This window comes from Apium graveolens, chromosome 2, assembly GCF_009905375.1.
Source record: "Apium graveolens cultivar Ventura chromosome 2, ASM990537v1, whole genome shotgun sequence".
Lineage (NCBI taxonomy): Eukaryota > Viridiplantae > Streptophyta > Magnoliopsida > Apiales > Apiaceae > Apium > Apium graveolens.
In genome coordinates, this window is record NC_133648.1 from 106,345,991 (window position 1) to 106,362,779 (window position 16,789).

The window sequence follows — 16,789 nt, forward strand, 5'->3', positions numbered from 1 at the left end:
CTCTAGCTTGATTTGCCTTGCTGATACAGAATCAAACATAGAAAGATAGTCGTTTAGATAACATACTATATACGCGTATCTCGAATTGATACTACGCAACCCTATCAATCTACCCATGCGTTTCTATCTGACTCGCACATATTCACATATAATTATATAGCATGTAAGGTTCACATAATCACGTAAAACACGTAGCACATAAAGCACATAATTGGTTTTTGGACTTATAAATATTTTTTAGAATCGATACTAGACTCATACCTGTATTAACTAACCCTATTTGATTTTATTTTAAGTTTTCGGAATTTATTTGACTCGATTCTACCCCTAATAGGACTTATAAACAATTAACTATTACAAGACCACTCTCTTTTGGAATAAATTATGACCTACAATTATTTTTATTGGATTTGTTTCATTTTTCTGAGTCTAGGGGTCTTCGTTTCGCTCAAATCGGACTAACGGTTTAATTATTATGAATTAAACAAGATTCAATTAATTAATAATCAATTATAAATAATTAATTATAATTAAATAATCCTTAATTATATTTTTAAATAATTAATTAATAATTATTTTATTTTAAAATAAATAATCCCTAATTATTAGGATTAATTATAATTTATTACAATTATTTACAAATTATTATTACTTACTCGATTAGATCGATTATTCATAAATAAATAATAATAAATAATCGATACAACTAATTGATACACTATTTATCGAATAAACAATTATCACTCGAATCATCTAACTCCACGAGCAACTACTCGTATAACTACGAGCTACTCGCGATATTCAACTAATTAACGAATTATTAGTCATATTAATCAATTATTTTTAATCCTTATTTATTAATTAGTTACCTAATTATTAATTAACTATCTAATTATTAATTAATTAAATAACTAATAAATAATTAGATAAATAATTAAATAATTAATTAAATAACTAATTTAGAATTTCTAAATTAATAAAATAATTTAGAAATTATTAATAATATTTCTCAGAATTTAAATCTAATTTTCATTAGATTTTTAGAATTATTAAAATCTGATTTTTGATTTTATAAAATATAATTAATTAATTCAGAATTCAGAAACAAGAAACAGAACTGGAAATCAGGTTTTGAAGATCAAAACCGGGTCAAGGTTTCCGGGTTTTCGAGTTGACAGTCGGGTCCCCAAGAACATGGGTCGACCCGCCTGAATCTGGAAAAACTCCGGCCACCTGCAGGATTTTCCGGCGAGCAATTTCCCAGCTTCCAGGCCATCGTTTCTGCAAGGTTCTTGTCCCATTCGATTTCACGTGACTACAGCAACACATACCCGTTGTCCTCTTTCGTCTCCGTCACACAGGTCCTCTTCTCCGGCTAGGAACAGAGCAACCGCCGGCGAACTGCAGCAGAATCCGACGAACTCGATTTCCAGGCAAAACAGACACCGTTTGATTCGTTTCTTAATGGGTTTTCACTCCAAATCACTTCAGGAACACAATCATATCAATAACATCGTTTAACAACTCCGGGAACCATTTCTCCGGCCATATCAAAGAAATTTCCGGCCAAATACTAAACTAACAGATTCGTACATGAAAAATTACAAATAATATATCAAAATAAAGCTTATTAGTTCTACAATCAAACCCCTATAATCAAAACAATCTCAGATTCATACAAAATCAAAAACGAACTAAAATAAAATTGTATAAACTTGAAACTAAGAACTAATACCTACAACAATTGTTTGTTCAAATAAATAGCATAAATCGACTATAAACAAGTATATGAAACTATAACAAGCATCAAATTCAACCCAGAACCCCACAATCAAAAACCCCCAATTTCAGTCCAAGAACCCTAAATTACGAATTGAAAATCTAAGCAACAAAACATGAAATTGATGGTATGAACAGAAAGTAGAGATCAAGAGCTTTGTTTTGGTTACTCACGTGATCAATTTGGATAACAGAATCACTCTCAAAACTGTAGTTGAATTCTCTGGTTGTTCTTCACCCACACTCCTATTTTCTTAAATTTCTGATTTTTAACTATAATTAACAAATTAATTAGTGATAATTTAGGTATTTATATTTATGAAAATAATACCCCTAAATAAAATTAAGGGTCTAATTACACATCTAATAAAAATATTTAGCCCCAATTGTTTTAATTTTTGGGTATTAATGATGAATTTTTAAATATCCAATATATACAAAATAAATGTCAAAAATTCCCAAAAATTGTGAATATTACAAAAATGCAAAGAAAAATAAGGTATGATAATTTCATGATCATATAAAAATAAAAATGTGATTTTTGTGGGGTTTTTGGTACCCGAAGGGGTCTGGAAAAGTCATTTTTCGCGAAATAGATAAATTTGTAAAACGTCCAGGGGTTCGGAATAGCGATATGGTATAGGTCATTTTTGGCAAAATAGGACCAATGATTATGTTTGAAATACAGGCTTTTACAACATTGTTTGAGCTATACGGGTTTTGATATAAAATATATAACTTACGATAAAACATTCAATAAATATCCAAAACACGTTCGGATCAAACAGACAACACGTAGCACATAACAATTAGGGTTTAATGACTCAACACATTTAATCACATAATACACATAATTTATCTTTATTATAATATAATACAAGCGTAATTTCTCGGTCGTTACAATTTGATCCATTTTTCGGTTCTGTTTTTCCTTAATATGTGATATTGGATTTTCTTTTTAAAAATAAATTCAAAAATTCATTATAAAATTTTTTAAAATTCATTTTTAATTCGAAAAATACTTTTTAATTATTTAAAAATTCAAAAATAAATCTAAATTAATTAGTTAATTAATTTTACTTAATAATTAATTATTTAATTGGTCAATTAATTTAAATATTAATTGATTAATTACTTTAATTAATTATTAATTAATTTTAATTAATTGTTTAATTAGATTTAATTATTTCTTTTAATAAAAAAAATATGGAAAATAGTTTCGAGCTTTGAAATATTATTTTAAATTATTTTCAAGGCTCGATAATTATTATAAAATTATTTTAAGGTCAGATTCGGGTGTTCGAACTCTATTATTTAATTATAAAATGATTCAGAGTCCTATTTTAAATCCGAACAATGTTTAAAAATTCGTATTAAATACCCGAAAAATCATTTTAACCCCTAATCTTCTTTGAAAAATTATTCTAATCGAATATCTTGCGTGTTATGTGTTACGTGCTCTCTGATTGATGTGTTATATGCCTATGTGTTTATTGTTGGGCTGTTTTGGCCATAACTTTCAATCCGTAAAACGGATTTGGCTGAAACGAAGGGTAGATGAAACCTTATGACGTCTATGTGACGATTAGAGTAATGTGAGATGAATATTAATAGATACTTGTGATGCCTAGAAGAGTAAGCAAGGCTTAGAAAAGGGAAGCAGGTGATCAAAAAATGAAATCGATTGTGTAGAGAATACAAGTGATCAGTGAATAGAAGCGAGGCATAGGAAAAGTAGACGAGTGGTTGTTGAGTAGAATCATAAGACGAGTCCAAGTGAAGTTGGGATCAATTGAGATAAGGCAAGTACTTCTGAACCTTTCTCGAGATATATTGCAAATATTTCTAAATTCTCTTGTGACATGTTGTAATAATCAAAATAGCTTTGTTTTATATTGTGAGTCCTTTGAATCATACAGCCTTGAACCCCGATCACATCATTTAATTTTTGAGTCGTGAGCCTTATTATTTGTACACCATCCCTTTTTGATTTCCAGATATTAAACCACACAAATATGATACTACTCCACAAATATATAACCACCATGCACCAAACACTGGAACAGAATTTCATGAACATACATAAACTTTTATATCCCAACCTTACTTTGTAACATCAAAGAAATAAACCTTGAAAAAACAAATCATTGTTCATCTAATACCTGATTCTCCTACAGGCTGAAGGCCATTTCCTATATATACCTTGATATACCCTTGTGACACTCACGAATTGCATTACGCTTTTATTCAAATGCTTATCACTATTGATTATGATCTTGTTTTATTGAATTATATTGTTCATCATACTGATTGCTTTAGAATTGAATAGTTTCTTTATGTGGACCAGGTTTGTGGTCAGACCAGACTCGTGATCGAGTTAGGCCAATGTGTTCCTTGGATACAGTTTATAGAGCAGAGCTGTATTCCTTGCTCGGGGTTAGTGCGTGACTGAGCAGCAGCCTAACCTTGGTTTTAAAATTTAAAAATGAATATCCAATTCTAATGATTAATTAACAAGAAACTTGATTTTTCTGAATCATTACCATTTTAACATTGTTTAACCTCAGTTATCGTTATTATGACTTCTTGAGCTAGTTAGCTCGCTCTTACGAATCTTTTTATGTGTTCTACAGTTAAAAAGGATATGGTTGATAGCGAGGTTCCTCAGTCCAGAGTACGAGCTATGGTTCCAGATAGAGTTGGATCGAGCTAGAAGGAGCTTATATTGGTAGTGAGATAGTAAGATTGTAAGAATAATTTCATTATCAGTTGTAAGTTAAATTAGTTGGGATTTGGTACGTTGTAATAAAACTTAAGGTTGTGACTTTTTTTCATACTTTAACCTGTTGCGATCCGTGGTTATGTAAAGCAGGGTCATTGCAAATAATATTTCTTATACAGGATTATATATTATGTATGTATTGTGGAGCCCAAACTTCTGACCTGGGTTTGGAGGGCGCCACAGGTTGGTATCAGAGCTACAGGTTATAAGTCACTGAAATAAGCCTAGATTGTCGGTATTGGGTAGAGGGTTAGGATTAGGATTAGGAAATAGAAAGATAAGACGTCGTGAGGTTGAGTGCGACGGTATAGTAGGTTTTCGGTATGATTCATGGTGCGATTCGAGATTCTTAGCTCGCGAGGTAATTTCCAAATAACGGAAATGGCAGATCATGTTTTCCCTGTATCATCCGATCGTTTGGAGCCTTCCGTTCGAGGATCGTCATCTTATTCCATATTTGACTTGCATATTGTTCTTCCACCAGTATTAACTGCATTACCTCCTGTTATAACAGCTGCACCACTTCAAGCTATTCTATGCTATTTTACCACCTCTTGATATGAGACTATCTATTTAAGAACCTCCATCTGTTTATTCTTGTTTTATTGGACATTCAGCCGTGAGTGTACATTTATTGTACTTTACACCATGTTCTATACCCCTAGTTTAAAACTTGTCCTATGAAGCAACAGTACCTACGAGAATAGATTCAAGAGCTACAGTAAATTGTGAGTGCATGAGCTATTAATAAAGGTGAGAAGGAGTTTAGAAATAGAATTCATGTATTTTAGACAGTAGTTGCTACCAGGTTAAAAGAAGTTATTAGTGACTAGGCCACCCATGATTAGCTTTTGGAATGGATTAGATGAGTTTTGAAAGAGAGTCAGAGAAGAGTATGGATCTGGAACTTTCTTGAGGTTAGATAATGGTGTTATGACGATGTGATATATTTATAGTAACAAGGTGATGTGACATCAGCCGATTTGTTAACTATCGGATAGCCTGTTCTACTTAACGACTACAAATATGATGACGGGAGTATTACCAATATGGAAGCTTTGATATGAAGCTACGAATAAGATAACGTGCAACGATAATTGGAGTTTTCATTAAGATAAATGGATCCAATCAAGCAGAGAAGATAAATGGAAGTGAATGGACCTTTGTGTGATCGTTTGTTTAACTTGGTACCTTGTTATAGGAAGGACAACAACCAACTCATATAGTAAGGACAACCAGATGTGTGATTTTTAATTTTTTTTTAAAACAAGTTTTCGAAAAAGATTTTCCCTTACAATATTTCTAAAAGTCTTTTTGAATAAAATAAGTTAAAAAAAATGGGTTGTCAAGTTACTACTTGAGTTTCTTGTTTGTTATAAGACCAGATTACTTAGAAAGTACGTGTTCCAGAAATTAGTATGGTTGATTCTGAGGGCCAAGTGGACCCACTATCACGAAGCAGTTTTGATTAATCTTAACAGAAGAATATGAATCTTGTTTGATGAGATTAACAACAGAACTAGAGTACGGAGAAGCTATTCATCCGGTTGCAGAGACCATTAAAGTTTAAAGAATTCATTGATTTAAAAGAAGCCTGAGCATGATTGAAGAAGGATGAGCAAATTTTCTGACTTTTCTAAAAGAAGAACATTACTAACAAAAGAATCGACATGTTGAATGATCAGTGGTTATTCTAAGTTGCATAGATGAAACTTGAAGTTATCCGGTAAGATCGTAATTAGGATCGAATTGTTAATATATTATACGTGTAGGTACGAAGCTAAAGACACAAATAAGTAAGAATCTATCCTAATGCTTAAATCAAGAAGACATTTCAGCGTACTTTCTGAAGTTATTAAATGAATCGAATGGGATTTATTGATCGAACAAGCTCAGAAGATGTACATAAGTGGAATGTGGATGGCGACCAATAGTATCATTCTTTTCTCTAATACTATAACGTATATTTTTTTTGATTCCTGAATATGTATGAAATTCTTTCATTAATAAATTCTTATGGTGATAAAAAAATGGAGGATGTTGTATTACTTTCAAATTTAATTGTTCCCCTCAAGTTTTGCTTTCTGATTGGGATAAACAGTGTTATGGTGAGACGCTTTGTCGGAATGACGAAGAGTCGGGTGGGACGCCACCTAATCATATGTTGTATGTCATATGGTATGAAAGACTGGCCATCTTAAGTACCAATGTGGTTGTCTCATTCATATTCAAATCATTACTTCTTCTTCCTTTTCAACTCTAAGTTTATCAAAATTGTGAATCCTTCTAGTTGTTTCTTTGTACTGTCGTTTTATGTAAAAGTTTTTCAAATAAAAAAATCAACGTATCCTGAATCAAGCGGACAAAGTTCCATCTACCTCTCACGTGGGGAAAGAAAACAAGGGCATATGGCAAGGATTGTAAATCACTAGCCCCAGTCAGGGATGCACTAAGAGTCAAGGGAATCTACTCCAATAAGGAATACGTCTCCAAAAATGAGAGTTTACGATTTGTCTGTGAAATATGTTATTCAGAATACAGATGTGATGAAGGGAATGATTATTGTGAACACCTTATGCGTTAAAGTATTGACAAGTGTGGGACCAACTTGATTGTTTATCTCTCAAGGTTTTGTTGATAAGATGAATTACCTTGCTGAATTGATAAGATTATGACTAAAGGACTAGCAAATCAAAAATGTGTAATTGTTAAATAAGTGAGTACCAATGGTGGAATTGAGATTCTGGCAATAAGTTATGAGGATTTGATATCATTTAAGATAGGAGAATTTGACATTATTCTAAGAAATGGACTAACTATTTAAGCGTGATGCCCAGGTAGACCGTCGTGATGGAAAGATAGTTCTGAAGATGCCAAATGAGAATATAATGAGGTTTAGAGGATGAAGGAAGGTACAAAATTTGTTAACGATAATTTAAGCTAAGAGGTTACGGTGACCGAGATGTAAGCTCTATGGTGAATATGAATAGAAGTCAGGAGCAAACAGAATTTGAAGATTTTATAGTTTCAAGATATGTTTCCAGACGACTTACCAAAATTTCCTCCAGATAGAGAAATTATGTTCGCGATTGAATTAGCACCTAAAATGAAGCTAGTGTCCAAGGCCCCACATAGAATAGCACCAGTTAAAATGAAGGAGTTAGCAAAGCAAATGCAGGAGATGTTAAAAGAAGGAGCAATTACACTTAGTGTACCCCATAAGGTGCACAGGTATTATTTGTTAATAAGAAAGATGGAAGTATGAGATTATGTGTCAACTAGCGAAAGCTCAGCAAGTTTACTAACAAGAGTAAGTATCTGTTACCTCGAACTAATGATCTGTTTGATCAGATGGAAGAAGCAAAGTATTTTCCAAGATTGATTTAAGATTTGGGTATTACCAATTGGAGATTGAATCTATAGACATATCAAAGGTAATTTTCAGAACTAAGTACTGTTGCTATAAAATTCTAGTAATGACATTTGGATTAACCAATATACCAATAATATTTAAACTTGATGGACAGAATCTTTAAGGAATATCTGGATAAGCTGTATTTGTGTTATTTAAAATAAACGGAGGACCATGCAAAGCATTTAATAATAACTAGAGAGTCGGAGAAGAAAGAAGTTGTATGTAAAGTTTACAAGGTGAGAGCTTTGATGATAGGAAGTATAATTCTTAGCATAAATAGTCAGTGAGGAGAAGACCCAAGGGGATCCAACAGGGATTAAAGTTACTATGAATGAAGAAAGACCAAAAGCACCAACAAAAATAAGAAGTTTTATTATGAGCCGATTATTATCGGAAATTTGTTCAAGAATTCTTGAAGATTGCAACACCTTTATGAAGCCTACTAGGAATAGCGAGAGGTTTATATGAAATGGGAAAATGTGAAGAAAGTTTTGCGGAGTTAAAGGTTAGAATGGTCACAACACCGGTGTTATCACTTTGAGAGAATCAAGGAGATTTTGTAATCTATAGTGATACTTCTCTTAAGGGAACAAGATGTGTATTGATGCAACACAATAAAGTTATTGTATATGCATCTAGACAACCGAACCCTTATGAGCAGAAATATCCTACTCATAACTCGGAACTAGCAATAGTAGTATTCGCTTTGAGAATTCGGAAAACATTACATGTATGGAGAAATGTGTAGGACCTATACGGACCATAAGAGTTTGAAGTATGTATTCACAAGGAAAAGCAAATGTAGTGGCAAGCGATAAGCAAAAAGGAGAAAGTAAACATAGAGACTTCACCGAAGAATTACCTATGGAATTTCAGAAGTTGGAATGGGAAGTCAGATATATGATCCAAAGGAAGCAAGGATGGATAGTATGACCTTTCAGTCAGAATTGTTAAGAGAAGATAAAGAGATGTCAAGAGGAGATAATGGATCAGGATGTTAACAGTTTAATGAGAGAAAATTTATGCACTCAGAAGATTGCTCATGGTATTCTCAAGTTTTCTTCCAAAACTTGGAAGAAAGAATGAAAACCTACAGGAAACTTACAATATTAAGTATTAAATTTATTCAAGAAATGCCAAGAAATACTGAAATTTAGAGAAGAATATTGATAGCCAGATATGAAAAGGAAATTGTAAAACGGATCAGGAGGTGTTAGGCATATCAAAGAATTAAGGTGAAGTATCAGAGGCCTAGTGAATTATTGCAACCATTAGAAATACAGAATGGAAATAGGAATATATTACTTTGGATTTTATAGTCAGATTACCAAGAACAAAAGAAAACCACAATGTTAATTGAGTTATGGTGAACAAGTTGGCTAAATCAGCTCATTTCTTGCCTATTAATGAAATATATTCACTAGATAAGTTGGTTCACAGGTATTTGAAGGAAATAGTAGTTTGTCATGGGGTCCCTGCGTCTATTGTATCAAATTAAAATCCATGATTCAATTCAAGATTTTGCAAAAGTTTTCAAGAATGTTAGGCACCAAGTCAAATATGAGTACAGCTTATCGTCCACAGACTGATGGCCAAGAGCGAGATAACGATCCAAACAATTGAAGATATTTTACGTGTTTGTGCCATTGATTTCAAAGGAAATTGAGACAAGCATTTTCCCTTAGTGGAATTTGCTTACAATAACTGTTATCATGTTGGTATCGAAATGCCTCCCTACAAAGCTCTTTATGAATGCAAATGTCGATCACCAGTATATTGAGATGAAGTCGGGAAACGTGAAATACTTGGACTAGAGTTGCTACAACAGATAAAGAGAGATGTCGAGATTATTTAGAAAAGGTTAAGTGCCACGAAGGATTATTAAAGGAAATGTGTAAATCAAGCTCGAAAGAGTACGGAATTTGAAGAAGGAAATTTGATATTGTTAACAGTGTTACCATGAAAAACGGATCATCTAAGATCGGAAAAGAAAAGAAAGTTAAGTCGAAGATACGTTGGACCTTCTAAAATTTTGAAATGTGTCGGTAAAATAGCATACAAATTAGCATTACCCCGCATGGGTAGCATATTCATAATGTTTCTCTGTGGCAAGGTTAGAAAAGTATAATATAGAATTCTAAACATGCGATAGAATATGAGTTGATAGAACTTCAGGAAAAATTGTCCTATATTGAGAATCCAATAGGGATTATAGAAAAGAAAGAGAAAATGTTAAGAAAGAAAGTTATAAAGTTAGTAAGATTACTGTGGAAACTCAAGGGTTGAAAGGATAACCTAAGGTTCAGAAAGTGATATACGCGAAATAGTGCCCTGAGTTATTGCTTAAGTGATTCTGAGGACATAATCTTTTTAGGGGGGGGAATGTAATATCTGAGATATGAAGTGTAATTATTTTTGTTAATAAATAAATATTATATGATTATTATATGAATTTTTGGTGAATTATCTGTCAAGTGGTATCTATGTTTGGATATGTAAATATGATATAATTTGAGTATTTTAATTTTTATAGGTCCAAAATAAAATATAGATAATTGTGATATTTTTCTATTAATTTTTATGTTGTTATATGATTTTATAAATGATTTATGGATTTAATAATAAATTATTTTTCCGAATATTTATAAACTATTTTGTATAATCGGGAACCAACCGACTTCAACCGTTTTACGTTTTTACAACCCGAAATTCTTCCGAGAACTCTTTCCTAACCTAATTGCAATATTCCGAGCATTTTCCAAGTTTTAACTTTTTCGATCCGGCGTACGGTTTGTCCTGTGCGGGTCCCGGCGCAATATTTTCGATACAAAATTCGTTTCGGTAAATCAATAAAACTCGTATTTTTGATAAACGAGATATTTTTATTAAACTATTATAATTATCACCTCGTAATACATGTAACCAGATGCTGAGACCAAGACCGCAGTATAAATTGTACAGATTTGGATAATTATCCCGAAACCGGTACCGTTTTGGATATGTTTCTACAAATAAACGTAATATTTTATATTTCAGTATGATCCAACGGGGTACCAATATTCCGTAAATATAAATAGCCTTTACCGTACTTTAGTTCGTATAGAAAATCATTTATAAACAGTTAATAATATAATTATCCAGAGAAATGAACCGTGTTCTTCGCAATCAAACGAGAATTTGAAGACGTTATTGGAATCCGATGGAGGCGCATGAATAGTCAAAACTAAGCTCTCAAGGAGACGATTGTATTCATATCAAGATCTTCGAACAAGGTTATTTATTTTTCAATTTTGTATTTTAATTATTTATTTATTTAAAATTAAATTCGGACTTTGATTTAGAAGGATTATTTGACTATTTTGATGATTGATTATCGTTCCTGAGATCTTGAGGAGTAATTTGGTATATAAATTTGTTGGTTTTGATTAAGATTTGATGCAGTTTGAGTTTCAGGTTTTTGTTTAAACTTTAACTTGAATTTCTGAATTGTTCTTGAATTTGTTGTTGAGTTTGAATGCATGGGTAGATTGTATGAAAGTAGAGCTTCATTTTGATGGTTGAACCATCAATTATGGTTGGGTAATAAAGAAAAACGGCAGTTCGCCGAAGTTCGTGTTCAAGGTCACCGGACTTTAGCCGGATTTTTGATTGAATCATCGATTGTATTTGTTGTTAGTTTAGATGAGTTCCTGATACCACCTTGATCGAGTTCAACCCAAAAACCGGAACAAAAAGAGTTAGGAGCTGCCGGATTCAGGCGACCGGAAGTGTCGCCGGTTTCTGGGCAAACCCAGATTCCGGTGACCTTCATCAGGTCCCCGCCGTCCAGCCACCAAGCCCAGCCACCATTTGATCCATTTTCCGGTTCCGTTTTTCCTTAATCTGTGATATTGGATTTTCTTTTTAAAAATAAATTCAAAAATTTATTATATAATCTTTTAAAATTCATTTTTAATTCGAAAAATACTTTTTAATTATTTAAAAATTCAAAAATAAATTTGAATTAATTAGTTAATAATTAATTATTTAATTGGTCAATTAATTTAAATATTAATTGATTAATTACTTTAATTAGTTATTAATTAATTTTAATTGATTATTTAATTATATTTAAATATTTTTTTAATAAAAAAAATTCTGAAAAATAGTTTCGAGCTTTAAAATATTATTTTAAATTATTTTCAAGGCTCGATAATTATTATAAAATTATTTTAAGGTCAGATTCGGCTGTCCGAACTCTATTATTTAATTATAAAATGATTCAGAGTCCTGTTTTAAATCCGAACAATGTTTAAAAATTCGTATTAAATACTTGGAAAATTATTTTGACCCCAAACCTTCTTTGAAAAATTATTCTAATTGAATATTTTGCGTGTTATGTGCTACATGCTGTCAGATTGATGTGTTATATGCCTATGTGTTTATTGTTGTGTTGTTTTGGCCATAACTTTCAATCCGTAAAACATATTTGGGTGAAACGAAGGGTAGATGAAACCTTATGACGTCTATGTGACGAAGCAAGGCTTAGAAAAGGGAAGCAGGTGATCAAAAAATGAAATCGATTATGTAGAGAATACAACAAGTGATCAGTGAATAGAAGCGAGGCATAGGAAAAGTAGACGAGTGGTTGTTGAGTAAAATCATAAGACGAATCCAAGTGAAGTTGGGATCAATTGAGATAAGGCAAGTACTTTTGAACCTTTCTCGAGATATATTGCAAATATTTCTAAATTATCTTGTGACATGTTGTAATAATCAAAATAGTTTTGTTTTATATTGTGAGTACTTTGAATCATACAGCCTTGAACCCGGATCGCATCATTTGATCTTTGAGCCGTAAGCCTTATTCTTTGTACACCATCCCTTGTTGATTTCCAGATATTAAACCACACAAATATGATACTACTCCACAAATATATAACGACCATGCACTAAACACTGGAACATAATTGCTTGAACATACAAAAAACTTTTATACCTCAACCATACTTTGTAACATCAAAGAACTAAACCTTAAAAAAAATCATTGTTCATCTAATACCTGATTCTCCTACATGATGAAGGCCATTTCTTATATATACCTTGCCTTGTGACACTTACGAATTGCATTACGCTTTTATTCAAATATTTGTCACTATTGATAATGATCTTATTTTATTGAATTATATTGTTCATCATACTGATTGCTTTAGACATAGATAGTTTCTTTATGTGGACCAGATTTGTGGTCAGACCAGACTCGTGGTCGAGTTAGTCCAATGTGTGCCTTGGATCCAGTTTTTAGAGCAGAACTGTGTGCCTTGCTTGGGGTTAGTGCGTGATTGATCAGCAGCCTAACCTTGGTTTTAAAATTTAAAAATGAATATCCAATTCTAATGATTATTTAACAAGAAACTTGATTTTTCTGAATCATTACCATTTGAACATTGTTTAACCTTAGTTATTGTTATTATGTCTTGCTGAGCTAGTTAACTCACTCTTGCGAATATTTTTATGTGTTCTACAGTTAAAAAGGATATGGTTGATAGCAAGGTTCCTCAGTCCAGAGTACGAGCTATGATTCTAGATTGAGTTGCATCGAGCTAGCAGGAACTTATATTGGTAGTGAGATAGTAAGATTGTAAGAATAATTTCATTATCAGTTGTAAGTTAAATTAGTTGGGATTTAGTACGTTGTAATAAAAGTTAAGGTTGTGACTTGTTTTCATACTTTAACCTGTTGCGATCCATGGTTATGTAAAGCAGGGTCATTGCAAATAATATTTCTTATACAGGATTATAAATTGTGTATGTGTTGTGGACCCCAAACTTCTGACCTGGATTTGGAGGGCGCCACACTATTTCCAAGCCACGTTGTGGCATGGCTGATATTTGTGAGTCACAAATCCTAGTTACATGGACATATATGGTATCGCGGCCCACACTGAATTGAAGGAAGAAAAAGGATAACAATGTTGAAAACACGCATGAAGCTTATGGACTTAAAAAAATGAAAATTAGAGAAATGGAAGAATCACATGGATGTGGAGTAAGAACATCTCGAATGCTGCCCAATTAGCCCCATCGAGACGTAAAAAGTGAGAAATTGGCTAACAGAAAAGTGGGTTTTGCATTGTATAAGCAAGAAAAAAAGAGGTCACGGCCAGCGAAGTGACCATGCCCACTTTTGACCATTAAAATTACGTTTTAACTTATTAATCTATCACTTAATGATTTGAGTGTAACTCTGGTGCACTTTATCACTTAATAAAATACAATTTAATTTAAAATAAAATATAATATGATTAAAAAGGGTCCTATAAAATGTGGCAAGTGGGCACTTGATTGGAGGAGCTTGGCCACTTTATTCCTCATGGCCAGTTTTTTCATGTGGTCTAACAAATTTGACTAAAATAATAAAACTGTTCACGCAACATTGGAGCTGCTATGAAGGAAAAGAATGAAAAAATGAACCCGGTGACTCTGTCTTTTGGGACCGGCGGGAAAAAACACCAAGAAGCAAGAAGCAGCAAGCTAGAAAATTATTTACCAGCTCTTGATTGTCATTCTATAAATTTTCGAAAGCGGGCAAAAATTATGATAAGTTTTCTCAATTCTTACTTTATTTTTTCAGCAAATTATATGTTCATACCATGTTTGTATATAAGAAATTGTGTTTTAAGATATTTTGTACATAAAAATATTTTACTTCGCGCGAGCCAATTATTTTATGATTAAAAATTACTTGTGAAACTCGAATTGCATAAGCTGTATCTTTCTTAAAAAAATAAAATATTTATTTTAGAGAATTATGGATATTTTTAGAGAAGATCGTATGAGTTGCATCTTTCGAAAAAAATAAAAATATTTATGCGAGATGCATAATTTTGAAGCAAATATTTAAGATAAAGTTCTTGGGAGAAAATAAATATCGCGACAATTTTAAACTGGCATATTAATTATTATGGTTGGACTGAGTTTAAAATATTTTACATATGAGCGCAATGAGATAGCTAAAGTGGTAAGCGCTTATCTCTTGTCGTCCTATGTCCTGAGTTCAATGGCTCACCCTCAAGAAATATTAGAGCATATATTCACTCATAAGACATATAATCTTGATTATTAAAAAATAAACTATTTTTGACATAAAATGTCACGGTAATACATATATGTTGAAAAAGATTTCAGACTTTCGAATTGAAATTGTCAAGTGGGGTAGGCGAGACAGCTTGCATATTAACCCTTGATGTTACCACTTGGAAATATATGGTACTTGGCTTATGAACTAGTTTATTGTTGGCACCTAGATTGGTAAACACTGGCTTGTTTTTGACACCCAGATGGGTATAAATTGGCTTATTTGACGCCTAGATTTTTAGGAAGATTACAAATGAGAAAATTATAGGTGTGAGTTCCACCTTATCTCAAGTTTGGAAAGAGACTGAAGTTCGGGAGTTCCATCATATTTTAAAACATGAAGATTGACTTCATATTTTATATGAGTTTGTACGCACTTTTTGAATGAAATGCGCTGCATTATTCTTTGATCTGTGTTAACTCTGAACTGGGAGCTCAATACTTAAGGCATGTTAGTTGATCTTATTGCACTTGGATAATACCAGCAGTTCACATCAACAATACTATTTTATAATCAGCTGTTATATCTTGAAGAGTGTGTACGCTAAGGTCCAACTCACAATATTTTCATAATAGGTTTATAAATTTTGCTCGCTCAGTCACTAACAATGGATATATATATCCTTTTCGGTCCATGCATGGTTTCACCCTTGCATTTCCAATTATTTTGAGCACTAAGGTGCTCCGTATTATGTACTAAATTCTTATTTTTAGTTGTTTCATCGATCAAAGAGTGCTAAGTTCTCACTGCAGCAAGCTACATTGGAGAAATATGGGGTGTTGGTTAGGCCACGTTTTGGCAAAGCTAATATTTTCTAATAATATCGTAATTATTAATTAATAATTCTTATCAATGATATACATTTTGGTTCATGTGCTCATCACTAGTAGTGGTAATTGACACAACAACCTTTCATTAGTTACCTTTAGCTTCAACGTTTGCAAATTTAAAGGCAGCAACAACGGAAATGATTTCACTATTATAATATGAAGTTTCTAAAATAAGATAAATTGTATCTTCACTCTTAGAGTCCAACTTTTGAATAGCTGCGAGATCTACTAATTTTTCTATAGAGGTGAGATGAGTGACATCAGTAGTCTCATTTGCCATTGCTGGAAGTTCCATCAGAGCATCATGAAAGATGTTTATTGGAAATTTAGGTAACCTCATGGTGTCTCCACTAAAAGCTGGTGACTTCCCCATATTTATCTTTGTGTCATTAGAGTATGCCCTATCATGCATCTCCTGACCAACTAAATGTGGTTTTTAGGTGGTATGCATAATGTCATGTAGTATGTCACTTAAATTTAGCCCATCAACTGAAATAAGTAGTTGAAAATCAACTTCTGTTTGATGGAAATGGTGTTTGACTGTTTTAAGTACAAGATGGAATTTTGGCAATTCTCTTCTAAAATAAGATAATATCAAATTAGGCTCACTAAGTGATGCCTCATGTTCAAAAGAGCAATTTGACTCTCAAATTACTATAAATCCTTTAAAATTCAAATTGAATACACCACCATTTACTGTTGAGCGAGTTAAATTTGAAGAATAACTAACTTATTACTTCCTGGTAATTTATCCTAATTTATTCATTTTGATTTAATTTAGTTTTAGAGTTTATTAATTAGACTTTGATTTTATAAGAAAAGATGAAATTTGTTATAAAATGACATTTTATATAACAAATATAAGT